A 15,841-nucleotide genomic window follows, 5' to 3' on the forward strand; every position below is an offset into this window, starting at 1 on the left:
GTCGTCGCGGCATTCCACAAGGCAGCGCGCAAAAAGCCATCAAGGCAGAATAGACATTAGAAACAAAAGAAGGACAGAAAGTGAAACCTACCTCAGCTAGACGACGGACAACAGCAACACTATCAGTTATTAGAAAACAACATTCGACCAGAAGTTAGCTGCTAACATTTAAACTACAGCTTTCAAATACGGTGGATGACTGTTATCAATAGATTCTATGTAAATGTTTAGGAATTTACTACAACTAAATTACTTTGACCTCGGCCAAGCTGGCGGTACCCCATGAGGCTGACGTCAAACGTTTTAAGGGAGCTTATCACTTTAGCGTTTAAAAACATTTAAAAGCGTGTTTAAAAACAACTAAAATTGCCTAAAACATACCAAAAACAAGCACACTACCCCGATACTACACACACCACTGCCTTTCTCTGAGGCGAAGCAGAAATGCCTCAGAGAAAGGCAGCGGCGATTTCAGGTTTGGGGGCGTGTTTTTCTTTTCTCTCCTCTTGCCATTGGCTGGAGGAGAGAATGAGAAAAGTAGCAAAAAACACGCCCCCGAATCCGAAAAGGATGGGGCCTGTTCGGAGAGACAAACCTCTTCTCCAATGGCTGGCCAGCATTCAAGAGGCCAGCCAATGGAGAAGAGGGGAGAAGAGGGGCAGGTTCAAGCCCCTCTTCTCCAAGTCATTAAATCTCGCGAGCGAGACTGCGCAAGCGCAGCCTTCGCTAGCCGAGACCTAAAAAGGGGGTCCCAAAACGCGTTTTTCGTGTGTTAATTTCTATAGGAAATTTTGAGAAAGGCTACTGCCCGAACTGCTGAACGGAATTACCCCAAATTTGGCAAAAAGGTAGTGCTTGGTTCAGAAAGTGACCTTTTTCTTTTTTTTTTAAATGGTGTAAATCCGTTCAGTAGTTGCTGAGAAATAAAAAAAAAAAAGAGTAAAAAAATCAATTTCCCATAGGAAACTTTAGGCAAGGCTACAGCCCGAACTGCTGAACGGAATTACCCCAAATGTGGCAAAAAGGTAGTGCTTGGTTCGGAAAGCGACCTTTTTTTTTAAATGGTTTAAATCCGTTCAGTAGTTGCTGAGAAATAAAAAAAATAAAAGTTTCGATATCTAGGGCCGCGGTGGATTCGTGAACCCTCCCGACCAAAAGCTTTATTCTAATTGGCTGTCAACACTCCAAACCAGGAAGTGTTGGCAGCCATCTTGTGACTCGGTAGAACCGAGTCACAAGAAAACAGAGAATTAAGCAGGAAAAACAAGAAAAGATGGCAGGGTAAAAATACCCTGACCCCCTAGGTCTGCTCAGGGAACCCCACAAGGACCCCCAGGGCCAAAAAAAGCAGTTTATGAAAAAAATGTAGTCGGAATTCACGCTGTGGTCGCAAATCCCGCCGGAATTTTACAAAAAAAGAAGCGCGGGCTTCCACGCTTCATTTAAATGAGGACCCCGGGTGGGCCAGGTCACGGGGGCATTGCCACAAAAATAATAGCGGTGGCCCGCGGGGGCCCCCGCAGCCCCCGGGACCGCCTCCTCCCTGGGTCCCAATCCCCACCACACTGCCCTGGAGACCGCCACCTTCCTGGGGCTTTTATAATAAACCGCAGGGGGCTCGTGGCCCCCCCGCAGCCCTGGGGACCGCCACCTCCCCGGGGCTCTTTTCTAAAATAAAAATTCTGTGTGGGTGAGCTTCAGCCCCCCATACGCCCCGGGGACCACCACATTCCCAGGGCACAAAAATGGGGGGTCCGTTAATTGAAAGGAGGGGGCCGCGCTTCCTCCCTCCTGGAGCCCGTGATGGCCCTGGGGACCGCCACCCCCCAGGGCCGGCTCCTGCAGTGTCTTGGGGTGCCCACCCCCGGGACACTGCTGTTTGCTATGACAGTGTGGGAGCACGGCTCCCGCCCTACCATAGCAAACTGTGCTTTGGATTTTGGAAGTGAGAGCAGGTTTCCTGTTCTCGCTTCCAAAATCCAAAGCAGGATTGCTTTTCCACATGGGGATGCAGCTCCCCGTGTGGCGAAGCTATGCCAGCTCCCGCAGGAGGCGGGCAGCCGGCAGGGACCGTGGAGGCATTGGGGCTCCGCCCACGGTCCCCAACGATGAGGCCAGGCCCCAGGCGATAGCCAGGAGTGGCCTGGGAGGGGGGCCACGCAGCCCCCCTCCCCAATAATATATATTTCCCAGGGACCCTCAGCATTGAAGGGGAATTAATTCCCCAACTTAAAACGCGCCAGGGGTGCGTTTGCACAGTGGTGATGGGAGGGGGCGGGGCCTGATGTAACAAGTGTGGAAACGTGCCTCATGGTGCATTGTAAGTTGGGAGATTAGGGTCCAACTAGCCCGCCAGGTACCTCCAGTAAGCGCCACACAGCTGCGTTGCAGAGAGGTGTAAAAAGGGGCATGGCCTCGGACCACCTCTCTGCAACGCAGCCCTGTGGCGCTTACTGGAGGTACCTGGTGCGTTAGTTGGCCCCCAGGGACCCTCAGGATTCAAGGGAACTTAATCCCCCAACATCAAACGCGACACGGGGTGCGTTTGCACAGTGGTGCAGCGAGGGGGGGCGGGACCTGATATGACAACTGTGCAAACGCGCCCGTGACAACACCAGCCCTCTTATTGCACAAATATGCACACCAACCCCATTGCCACGCACAGTGTGCACACAGGTAAGCAGAGGAAACTATCACAGCTACCAAAGTGTGACACACCAATGCACATGTAGAAGAAAGTCTGGGCACAATCAAGCACAGCACCTATTGACATGTGCAGTGCCATGGTGCCAGAGGAACAAGGACCATTCCAAAATTAAGAAAGCATGTCCGGTGGTACAAATCAAGATATGCACATGACCGGACAAAGGTATGCAGGAGATGACAATGGCCAGTCCATGGCCAGATGTGACGTCTGCCAGGTCAGACAAATCAACAAAGAGTCCTCAATGAAATAACGTGTTGTGCCAGTCCCTAGATGGCAACAGGTCCCTGTAATCATAAATTATGCATGTGGCGCATGGTATGCATTGACACCTCACACCATGGACAAGTAATGCATGTACCACTGCATCATGTCAGGAGGCACAGTAGTGCACAGAGAAAACAATGTGATGATCAATCAATTGTGTAGTGTACAAACAGTGAATGACACACAGGAAACACAAAGCTTGCGGGGTGCACTACAATGACCATTTCCTATCTGACCCACCGGTGACCAAGAACTCACTGCAGAGGACAACACCAGCAACCTGCAGAGCGAGTCCCCCCCCCCCCGGTACATGGACTCTTGCATGTTGACTCCCAGGACTCTCTGGACGATGAGCTTGAAGCCGGCCCATCTGGTGTGCCAGGGAGCAACAGTTCCCAGGACCCCATCGTCCCCCCACCACATCTGACTCAATAACAACATCACTGCAGACCGCTGCTGTTACGGCCTGTGCGTCCACCACCACCACCAGTGCTGCCTGCAACACCCTTCCTGTCTCAGAGGATGACCACCCCACACCACTGACTGAGGAGGGCAGGGAGAGGACGCGGGTGACCACAGTATGAGGCAACAGGTCCGTGGCAGCAGGGTAGGTGGGAGGGGCAGGGTCACCCACAGACACCAAGTGGCTTGGACCCAATCCCTGGACCACATCAGGCCCAGGGACGAATGGGCCGGTCGGACGAACTGTTACGCGAGCTCATCCTGCTGATGAGGTCCATTGACAAATGGGACAAATTGTGGACATCTTGAGCCAGCAAGTGGCGGTACTGAGGGACCGGCCTGCACCACAACCAACACCTCCACCTCCCTCTGGTGGACCGCAGGATGACAGTTCACCATCCTCCCCTGCGCCCACAGAGAGGGGTGAGTCCTCAGACCCCACTGTCCCTGCAGCAGGGCCTCCCCTGCCAAGCGACGAAGGGGCCGTCCTAAGAAAACCCTGGGAGCATCTGGAGGCAAAGCACCTGCCAAACGCCAGTCACGGAGTCAGCCCTGATTACTTTTTGAACTGTCCTTCCCCACACTGCCTTGTGAATGGCATCTGTCTGTTGGACTGGTGGTGACTACTCGATTATCTAATTTACCATAACTGTGAACTCACTGCTCCACCACCACCTCAATGGAAGTGTACACCCCCCTCACATATCACCATTGTAAATAAAAAATCCTTACACACATGTTGTTGTGTCTGCTCTGTCTTTATTGCAGGATGTACAGTCTTCAACGTGATCACAATGTACCAGGAGTATAAACTGTATGTAGGCAAGGAGAATTTGAAGGCACCTAGGGAAACACAACAGAACAACATTCACTGGTCTGGGTGTGGCATCACAGACATCACACAACACCTACCATCAAGATAATCCAACATGCACACGTCACAATGGGCAACAAGTGTCAACATACACATCCTGTAGATGTTCCTAAATTACCTGTCCCAGAAACATTGTCAACCACCGCTGAGTCTACAACTGGCTGCTGTTTCAATTCTCACATACCCCTTCATGACAACAGCAATATCATCGTACAATGGGTACATTGTACATTGTCACCCACCTTCAAGTGAAGTAGCGGGGGATGAGCTGTTGACGCAGGTCAACACCTTCCTCCTCTCCACTGTCCTCATCACTGGACACGGGTTGGTTTGCAGGTGGGGGCCTTGGGTCCTCAACATCATCCAGGAGCAGGGGAATCTCCTTGCGAATGGCTAGGTTGTGGAGCATGCAGCATGCCCCAACAATCTGACAAACCTTCCCGGGCAAGTATGCCAGTGCACCTCCGGTCTTGTCCAGGCAGCGGAAACGTGACTTGAGCAGACCAAATGTACGCTCCACCACATGACGTGTCCTCTCATGGGCCTCATTGTAGCGGACTTCAGCCGGGGTCCTGGGATTCCCCAGTGGGCTCAGCAACCAGGACGGTTGGGGTATGCAGAGTCACCTAGGTATGACAAACACAAATAGACATTGCAATGTCGCTGAAGCAGAGGACAGCAGGTCACACACCCAGCACGCCATACGACTAGGCATACTCACCCACAATCCATGCACGCTCGAGAAGCAGATTAGCAGGCTGTAGGAGTCATGGGCTGAGCCTGGTAATTTGGCACACACGTGGGAGATGATCATATCTGCCAGGCACACCACTTGCAAATTTATGGAGTGGTAATGTTTGCGATTCCTGTAAATGTGCTCACTTGCCTGTGGTGGCACAAGCCCGATATGGGTGCAATTAATGGCCCCAACAACATGGGGGATGTGTCCAAGGGGATAGAACTCTCCCTTCACAGCTGCCAATTCAGGACCCCTGGGGAAATGGATATATCTGTCCTTGTATATCATCATGGCGGACAGAACATCACGCAGCATCATGCTGAACATCGGTTGTGACATCCCACCAGTGCTGGCCACTGTCTGCTGGAACAATCCAGTGGCAAAAAATGCAGGGCCGCCATCACCTTATAAGTTGGGGTGAAAGCTGTTGGATATGTCCTGCGAGGCTGCAGGTGGGGCTCCAACATATCACAAAGGGTTTTTAGGGTGGCTCTATCCAGACGGCATTTCCGGATGATCGCCACATCCTCCATGTCCTCCAGCACTGTCAAGTGACGAATCAGATTTGGCCTCCTCCTAGTTGAGATGAAAGTGGACACATGTCAATGCAATACATCATGAGATGGGCCCAGCATCTCACATTCTGGATGACACAACGACAACAATGACTGCCATCAAAATTGAGTTACAGACCAGCTTACATGTAGGGACACCTTCAGCTACACAAATGGCACACCTGTCAACTTACACAAAAAGTACATCAAACATCACCTTGGTCAATGTGAATGCACATAGGGATATGGCCACATTTCACATGGGCATGCCTGGGAGTATAGTATCCAGCATATGTAGAACAAATCAACCCCACTGTCTCATACCTAGCTGCTGTACCTGACACACCTTCATGCATCATTTGAACCTGGCACACATCCACAACACAATGACCACAGTCGGAGCAGAAATGACAAGTGTGTGCATGATCAGACATAAGAGGACATGCAAAAAAGATCATCATTCATTGAGACAAGCATTGCTGTGATTGTCACTGCACCTCAACACATTGCCATGTGTACACATTGTAGAGTCCAGAACAACACTGTCCTGCCTACACGACCAACAAATTCATAAGTGACATGTGAGGGAGAACAAGCCAATCAACAAAATCACACACAAACATGGCAAGTGTAGTCACCAGTGGAGTAAATGGAACATCGGCATTGTGTGCACAATGATGTGCCATTGACCATGTGGGCACTGTGCACTGTTGATGTTTGCCAGATGGCCATTGCCATTGTATGGCACCCATATCGCGGTAGCTACAGCCTGGCCCCAACAGTGTGTCACCAGCACCCCCCATTCACACAAGTGTGGTAGTGATAGGCATGGAAAGACATGCCCAAATGGCAGTGGGCATGCTCTGCCGTCCAAATTGCGGTGCCTCGTGTCAATGTATGGCACCCATATCGTGGTAGCAACCGCCTGGCCCCAGCGGTGTGTCACCAGCACCCCCCATTCACACAAGTGCGGTAGTGATAGGCATGGAGACATGACCAAATGGCAGTGGGCATGCTCCGCCACCCAAATCGCGGTGCCTTGTGTCAATGTAGGGCACACATATTGCAGTAGCTACCGTCTGGCCCCATCGGTGTGTCACCAGCACCCCCCATTCACACAAGTGCGGTAGTGATAGGCATGGAGACATGCCCAAATGGCGGTGGGTATGCTTCGCTGCCAAAATCGCGGTAGAGCACACCGGGCCCCTGCGGTGTGTCACCGCCATGGAGCATGCCCTTACAGCCAATGGGAACCTTTATTGCGGTGTCATGATGCAATTTTGAAAATCGTGGTAGGCGTGCTCCGCCACCGCGGTAGGCGTGCTCCGCCACCGCGGAGGCAGTCATTGGATGCATTTGAAAGAGGCAGACCTGGACCACCAATTGCTGCAGTTTGGCACCTTTGAAATGACCCCAGGGGTCTATATGTGTGTTGGAGGGAGCCTCACATTTCCACTGCTCCCAGAGCCTGCTGCCAGAGACCCCTCACCTTCTGCTGCCTCCAGGGTTCTGCTGACAGAGACCCCTCACCTGCTGCTGCCTCCAGGGACTGCTGCCAGAGACCCCTCAACTGCTGCTGCCTCCAGGGACTGCTGTCAGAGACCCCTCACCACCCAATTCCGCTGCTGTTGTCTCATGTCCACAGTGATGGCAAGGACAGAGAAGATCCGTGCCAGTCCCTTCACAAGCGAGGAGCTGGAGGTCCAGGTGGATGAGGTGCTCACACAGTACCCAAGGCTATATGGTGCCCCAAATGTCATGGTAAGTCCTCAACAGTGGGGGGGGGAGCCATTGCACCAGATTGGGCCAAATCCTGGGGGAGGGAGAGAGACGGTAGGGTGTATGAATGGGGGGGATAAAGCTGGGAAGCTCATTTCCTGGCTGGACAAGAAAGAAAGGGCCAACCGCCTTGTGCCTGAGCTGACGACCGATTCGGGTGCAAAGATCACAGACCCAGTACACATTGCCAATGAGTTCGCCGCACACTACAACATCGTATATCTGGCTCAGTCGTCTCTCCTTGAAGCGGACTCTGCTGACCTCCTGAGAGACATTAAACTTCCGGTCCACTCTGAAGATGACCGGAGTTTTTTAGATGGCAACATAACTAATGATGAGATCGCACAAGCGATCAAGGCTCTCAGACTGGGTAAGGCAATGGGACCTAATGGATTACCCATTGAGCTCTATAAACTGTGTCCCGACAAGCTTGCCCCGCACCTGCGGGCTATGTTGGAGGACAGTAGTAGAATGGGGGAGCTACCGCCTAACTAATCCCCAAGGAGGGAAAACCTAGAGAGAGATGCGCTTCCTATTGGCCCATCTCCCTGATCAATGCAGAGCCAAAAATCCTCGCCAAACTTCTGGCCACCCGCCTGTCGCGAGTGATCAATGCCCTGGTACACCCTGACGAATCAGGCTTCATGCCTCAGCCCAACACTGCTCTCAATTTGAGGCGAGTGCATGGGGTGATAGGGCAGGCTGGCACCATTCAAGAGGACGCTGTGATCTTGTCCTTGGATGCCTCCATGGCCTTTGATACTATTGAATGGTCCTTTCTCTTTGCAGTACTTCTCAAATTGGGGTTTGGACCGCAGTTTATATCATGGGTCCGACTCCTATACTCCGCTCCTCTTGCACAGGTGGTGGTTAACAATAAACGATCCGAATCCTTTACTCTCAGTCGAGGTACTCAATAGGGGTGCCTGTTGTCGCCCCTGCTCTTTGCCCTGTCATTGGAGCCTCTGGCTGCCTGGATCCGGGGCGATCTGGAAATACGTGGCCTGCGGTGGTCGACGGAGTGGGAAGACCGCGTATCGCTCTATGCAGATGATGTTCTCCTTAGCTTCCCCCAAGAAGTCCCTCCGCTGTGTTTTAGACATTTTCATATCCTTTGGTAGGTTCTCGGGCTATTCTATTAATTGGAACAAATCACTCCTTTACGTCCTGTCCGGTGAGGCTCCATCTTTCCCCAGAGATTGCCCAATACAGGTGGTGTCAGATGAGTTTCGGTATTTGGAGATTTCTTTCACTGCCGACCCCGTGCTCCGCTATGAGAGGAATCTGCTCCCGGCCCTACAGCGCCTGCGACGTGATGTTGCCAACTGGAGGGCGCTCTTTCTCTCGTTGCTCGGTTGAGCCGCTCTCTTTAAAATGATATCCCTGTCCCGCTTCCTTTATGTTTTGCAAAACTACCCCGTCCCAGTTCCAGCGCGCTATTTTAAAGAGATCGAAGACCTGAAGAGGTAGTTGCTATGGGATGGGACCTAGAATAGCGCTTCACAAACTGACCCTCAATTGGTATGACGGCGGTATCAGCCTCCCCGACATAAAGAAATATTACTGGGCAGCTCACCTTGCTGCCATCAACCTGGGTACGTACCGGGCTCCGGGAGACCCGGGCTATGCCATGGATAGATGGCTGCTGCCAGGTGGGTCGTACAATAGAGACCTCTATGCTAACCCCAAGAAACTCCCCTTGACTGGGCCCACCTCCCACTCGGTCCACATATGGCACGTAGTCAACAAAAGTTTAGGGTGGGACCGTAAACTGACGCTTGCGACCCCCTTGTGGGATTCGGATCAACTGGGTAGTTTACATTCCTCCAAAGGTTTCGACACGTGGGACCTCATTGGGATCTCTCAGGTGGGCGACCTCTGGGTGAAGGGTGGCGTGCTCAGCTTTGGCCAGTTGCAACAACAATATGAATTTGCGGGCTCGGAGTACTTTCGCTACCTACAGATCTGACATGCACTGACCACAGCCAGTAATAGGGACCTCCCCCTCCCCGACTCCTACCCCCTTGAGGATAGACTGTTGGACGGGCTGCTTCTGCAGAAAGCTATCTCACTGACCTACAAAAAGATTGTCCATAACACACCAGATCCCCTGGTTAAATTACACGAGTTGTGGGAGCGGGATGGCCTCTTACTTGACGACGAGGAGTGGAGGGAGGCAGCGATCTCCGCACGTCTTCGTCTGGTATAATTGAAAATTCTCCACAGAACTTACATCACTGGGCCACACCTGATCCGCATGGGGCGTGGGGAGAGCATGGACTGCAGACGACAGTGTGGACAGGTCGCTACCTTTATGCACATTCTCTGGGAGTGTGAGCAGATCCAGAGGTATTGGAGGGAGGTACATATGGTTATGAGTGAGGTTCTGCATAAGGATGTTCGCCCATAGGCTAGGAGATGTTTACTTAATGTGTGGGAGCCCACTGACTTGGTGGGGGCGGAGAGATTGTGGGTCACACTGGAAGCCGTTGTTGCAAAAAGGGATATTGCCCGGTTGTGGGGAGGGCTCTCACCCCCTACTAATACCATGTGGAAACGAAATATGGATTGGTGCATGTGTAGGGAAAAAACTGTGTATGTGGCAAGAGGCTGCCCCCAGAAATGGTCCAGAGTGTGGGCCAAGTGGAACAACTATAGGGGAAATATTTGTGTTGCACCTATGGCCCCCACTGATAGAGAATCCCTGTCCCCCTGAGAACTCTTCCCGATTCACGTGCTGTTTCCCATACTTGTGTTGTTTCCCAAATGAACTGCCCTATTTACTATGCTTTCTTTTCCTTCACATATGATTTGCCGATTGTTTACTGTTTTGTTTGTAAAATCAATAAAAAGATATATAAAAAAACAGTGGGGGGAGGGCAAGGGGGGCAAACATGTAGTTGGACTGATGTAGTATTTGCCTGAGAGTGTGGGGTTGTGTCATGCACTGCCCATCATGCTGTCTCCAGGGGGAAGGTGTGACCTGTGTCGTGTTGTCAGCCATACAGTGACGCAGAAGGTTGTTCATGCAGGAGTCAGGACAGTGATTGCTTGGCTGAATGGCTGTGTGTGCCCCTGTTGTCCATCTCAGTGTGAGCCCAGCTGACCTGCACAGTCCCTGCCCACAAAGACAAGGACACATCACTTCACTTACAGAGTATTACATCAGTCTTTTCTCATTGCACTGCAGCTATGGGCCATCTCAGCACTGTATATTGCACACGACCGGCCTTGTGATGAGGATTTTGGATTTGTGAGATCATGTCCCTCAATGTGACATCCATGACACAGTTATCTGTTCACAGGGCAGGGACATTGAGGGCTGCGCAGTCTTGTACACAGTGAGTCTACCCCCAAGCACAGGTTGATATGTGAAGTATGTGTTGCTCAAACCAACAATGGACTGGAGATGTGGGCAGGCTACATAGGGGTTTCAGTGCTGGCATCCTGCATGTGTGTGAGATGTGCAGGGACCGTGTTCCCCCTCACACCTGCATGCATTTACATCAGCTTTTTCCATGCAGATGTGCCATGTGAGATGTATTCTAGTCTCTGTTAGACATATCATTGGATTTGTGATGAGTCTGTATCTTGTTGCTATACTGATAGATGTCGGTACATAACACTGTGTCATTGATCATTTGCCCCTCTTGTCTCCCATGCCTACAGCTCAAAGTACACCAGCGTAAGGCCATGTGGAGGGCCGTTGCTGCCAAGGTGCGAGCTCTGGGGGTCTCAAACCAATGGCGCACCCACTGCCACAAGAGGTGGGACAACATCAGCGAGCTGGCAAAGAACGTGGCGGAGATGACCTTGGGGTGCTTCCTCGCACTGGGTGTTTGGCACGGCGCAGCATGACACCACTAATGGGACGCATCTTGGCGGTGACACAGCCTGAGCTGGATGCATGTTTGAAGGAGCATCAGCAGCAAGCCTGGGGTGAGCATTTGGGGGGGGTGACTTTGGCTGGGAGTCGCTGCATGTGTACAGAGCCTGTGCCAGCGCTGGCCTATATGATGCTGGTAGTGTGATGCAGTGGCATGTTAGTGGCTGCTGGACTGGGTGCCGGTGTTACGCATTTGCCCTACCTATACTTACAAAGGTAATTTGAATGCATTACACTCTGAGTCTTGCCCCTCAGGTTTCTTCTGCATTGGGGTAGTCTGGGGAATCCCATGGGAGGGAACGGCAGTGTGCCTGATCTGACCGTGCCTTCATCAATGCGTCCATTGCATGCACCCAGATTTGGGAGGCCTAGACATCTGACAACAATGTGCACCAGTCTTTGGGCCCCAAAGTACAACATGGTGGGTGGCATGGGTTCATGGCCATTGTGGAATGTCATGTTGTAGTCTGTGTCTATGTTGTCCCCTCCTGTTCCATACAGATCTGTCAGTGGCAACAAGTAGTGTGCCCCCATCATGTCCCTAGGTGTCCGGTTGAACAGAGCCACTAGCAGGGTGTTGTGCTGTGTGGTCATCACATGGCTCACTTATGCCTGAATTTCCAGTTCCCGTGCACTGTTTGAGTCAATATAGTGAGTTAGCATAATGTGATTGCACAGGGTGGTGTGCAACATGTAGATTTAGTAATCTTTTGTTATGCATTGCTTGCATATGTTTGTTCTGATGCTGCCACTGACCTGACCCTAAATCTCTCTCTCTCATGCAGCATCTCCTGTGGTCACGGAGGGACAGGAGACGGACACCAGTGGGGGTGAAACAAGCACTACAGCTGCACAGGAGCCCAGTGACACAGATGTCACCAGTGCCTCAGAGGGGGACAGGAGTCTGCTGAACAAATCCCAGCCTGAGACGCAAAGTACCACATCATCTGATGCCTGCGGGGATGCATCCATGTTGGCGGGCACAGGGAACGGGGACTCTGTATCGTCTTCCACCACACAGCGGCCAGTGCCCACCCTCCCAGCCACTTCTTCTTGTGCTGCCCGTGTCTGCCTCAGTAAGAGGGGAAGAGTGTCCTTCACCCCTGGCACCGCTGCCCCTGCCCCTGTCCCCCCTGCTGCCATCAGTGCTGAGTCTGTGGACCTTATGCGCCAGCTGTGTGTAGGCCAGACAGCTCTCCTCAATGCCTTCATAGACCACGACAAAAAATTGGCACAGGTGGTTGCTTTCATGGAGGGCATGCATTCAGACGTGGGTGGGCTGCACCGGACTGTCCAGGCATTGTCCTCCACAGTGACGTCAGCCCTTCAACAGGCACATACTCACAGTCCAGCTCCGGTCCCTTTGTCCACCCCTCTGGCATTGGCAACGTCTGACGACAGTGACCACGCTCCACATACATCAAAGTCACGATACAGCACACAAAGCACACAGCAGCAGCAACCCAAGCGGTCCAGGGCGCAGACACCATCCCCACAGAAGACCAAAGCCACCCCAGAGTGCAGAGAGAAGTGCCCGTCAGGCGACACCAGGGGACAGAAAGCATAGCAGCAGACCTCAGGCACACATGCCTCAGAGGCTTCCCCATCCAAGGACTCTCCTGTCCCCAAAGCATCTCACAAAGAGAAGCATACAGTTTCTGTGCCCACCAAGGAGGTGGTACATGCCAAGGGTACACCTAGGAAGGGCTCCAAGGCAGATTCACCCACCATGTTGACTCCCATTCCAAGCCCAGTGAAGCAGGGGAAGGAGGGCACTGTAGGGGTGACACCTAGTAAACAGGGGAAGGGGGAGCAGAGGCAAAGCCAGGCAAAGCGTTTCGCAGGATCCAGCACTTCATCAGAGGGGGTGCCAGCGTCTGCACCTGATGCAGCTTTGGTGGTGAGTGTTCCTGTTGTTTCCACACCACTTACCATTGATACAAAGTCAGGCAAGCCATTTAGGATCCCCAAGAAGTGGAAAGGCACCCCTCCACAATCTCCCAGCCACACCGTGTCTCCCGTCTGTATGACTCCGCCTCCACGTGCCACTACACCACCTGGTCCAAGCAGCCCTCCGGCTTGCCAAGCCACTGATAGCTCTACCTCAGCTGGTCCGCTCTCTCTCCGTTCAAGTGCCCTGACAGTCCCCGAGACACAGCCAGCTCCCAGTCCGCCTGACAGACAAGTCTGAGTGGTAGTCACCCTCACATACCTGTCTCTCACACAGGTGGGCCTGTACTGCACATTGTTACCCCCTGACTGTGTTGCTGAACTTGGAAAGGTACAGTCGCACACATTCTCTGTGCAGCCTCTCCGGGACATACCCTGCACTTCGTTTTTGCCACTGGCCTTGTTTCTCTTTGCTGTGTTCAAGTATTCCCTGTGCAGCTTCTCATGGACTTACTCTGCACCCTGGACGGGCCACTGGCCTTGCTGTTTTGCTCTTGCCTGTGCAGCCTCTCATGAACATACTCTGCACTTAGCCCTGGCCACTGGCCTTGTTGTTCACTGCTGTTTTGCTCTTGCCTGTGTAGCTTCTCATGGACATACTCTGCACTTAGCCCTGGCCACTGGCCTTGTTGTTCACTGCTGTTTTGCCCTTGCCTGTGCAGCTTCTCATGAACATACTCTGCACTTAGCCCTGGCCACTGGCCTTGTTGTTCACTGCTGTTTTGCCCTTGCCTGTGCAGCTTCTCATGGACATGCTCTGCATTTTGTGCCTTGCTCTTCTCTTCCCTTCTCATGGTGCCTATCTGTGCAATATGTGAATAAAGACAGTTGCTCCTGTTGTCTATTTTGTCAGTGTCCTTACTGAATGAAGTTCTTTTGCTGTGTGTATATGGTTTACTGTGCCACATGGTCTGTGTGACACTTCAACATAGACAATGTTTTGGCTCACTTACTCTATTTTTTACAGGGTTGACAGGGTCTTAAGTTCTTCCTGACCCAGATACTTGTGGGGGCAATGGTGTCAATTGTCAATGGAAAGCAGTTGTCATTTTCTTAATTTGTTCATGTTGGCTAAATTGTACACATGTCAGGTTGGGGGGCACTGCCAGCACAGAGTGGGTTTCTGTACACAGTATTGCAGGCAGGCTGGCTAGGGTCATCATGTATGTGTATTCTTCCTTAATGTGTGCCCAGTGGTGTATGTGTGTGGTCATCTTGTGATGGCCAGTCATCCTAGTCCCATGGCTTACTTTCCATGTGTGCTTTTGGATGGTCTGGAAGTGTGCAGTGTGAAGGGGTGAGTTTGTCGGGAGTGTTGATGTGTGCATGCCCCTGCATTGTCAACTACACATGTGTCACCCAGGAGTTGTATGCCTGTTGTTTTGATTGTTGTGCCCTGTGGATGTGGTTGTATGCACATGTGTGAGTTGTATGTTGTGCACTGTGCAGTGTGTTGGTGTGTCCTTGCAGTTCTGGCTGACTCCTACTTGTTGTTTTTGTCACTTGTGAGTATGCAGTGTGTGTGACTGACAAGTCAGTGTTGTGTTTTGTGGATCATCCATGTGTCTTGTTACTGTTTGTGGTGACTAGGCAGACCTGCTGCTCCACACTGCCATTGTGGTTGTGTTTTCTCATGCATTGCTGTCACATGGTGCCTTCTTGCCTCCAGTATGGCATGTTGTGTGTGTTGTCATACCATCCCCTATCTGTGCTTCAGATGCCTACCCAATGTGGGTCTGCACTCCCTCTATTTGTGTATGGTACACCCCTGCTATGTCCCCTACTGACATGCAGTACACTTCCCTGTGATGTCAGCTGTCCCCTTGGTTTACATGTGTGTGTGCCGCCCCATCACTTTATTTGTGACACTGTGCTTTGTGGTGCAGTTCTTTAGCCAGGATCAATGTGTCACTCAGGGCATTTCACCAATGAGTTGTATGTGATGTTCTTGTGCTGTTTGGCAGTCATGGTTGCTCCAATGCAGTTCAACTGTGTGCGCTGCCCAGTCCTCTGGTCAAGTTGTTTCCACCTTTCTGTCCCAGACTTGTGCATCTGTTGGTGTTGTGTTGGATGTATGTGTGTTGGCTGTGGTATTGCTTCACTTCCTGGGTGTGCTGTTGTCTTTGTGCTGTGCTGATTAGTGTTGTGTGGGTTGATGTTATGTCACTGATCTCTGTGTGTGGCTGGTATGCTTGGTGTGCACACACTGCTTGTTGTGCATGCAGTGCTGTATGTATACGTTTCCTTGTCATTGTCTGGTGTTTTTCCCCTGATGTCCTGCTGTGTTTGCTATGTGATTTTGCTGCCTGTGCATCTGTTGTTTGTTTGATGTGGCTGTGTTGTTCTGTGATGGTGCACTTCTTGTGTGTGTTGTGGTATGTTGTCTATGCATTGTTCCTGAGTGATGAGGGTGTGAACTCCTGTTGTGTCTGTGCTCCCATTCCCTTTCCCCAGTTTAGCTGCAGAGGGCATGTCTGTTCTTGTTGTGATTCTGTGTGTCTTTCTGTTGGGTTATGTGTTTGTTGTTTTTGTGCAGACATTTGTTCTGGCTTCCCTGTGTGTGTGTGTGTGGTGTGTGTGGCTACCCCCAGGGTGTGTGATTGTTTGTGTGTGTATAGACTGGCAA

The 15,841-nt window shown here is 51.7% G+C and overlaps 1 protein-coding gene and 1 pseudogene across 1 annotated transcript in view; one reads left to right on the forward strand and one right to left on the reverse strand.

Moving 5' to 3' along the window:
* LOC146771963 (proline-rich protein 5-like) overlaps positions 1–14,054 on the forward strand; it is a 393,650-nt gene extending 379,596 nt beyond the window's left edge. Inside the window, exons 7-8 of the mRNA XM_085640285.1 lie at positions 11,049–11,318; positions 12,051–14,054. The gene's annotated coding sequence lies outside the window, so the exon portion shown is untranslated. The remainder of the gene's footprint in view (positions 1–11,048; positions 11,319–12,050) is intronic.
* Positions 1–15,841, reverse strand: part of LOC146771964 (olfactomedin-like protein 2A) — a 247,437-nt pseudogene that overhangs the window by 158,365 nt on the left and 73,231 nt on the right.

This window comes from Triturus cristatus, unplaced genomic scaffold (genome assembly GCF_964204655.1).
Source record: "Triturus cristatus unplaced genomic scaffold, aTriCri1.1 SCAFFOLD_118, whole genome shotgun sequence".
Classification (NCBI taxonomy): Eukaryota; Metazoa; Chordata; class Amphibia; order Caudata; family Salamandridae; genus Triturus; species Triturus cristatus.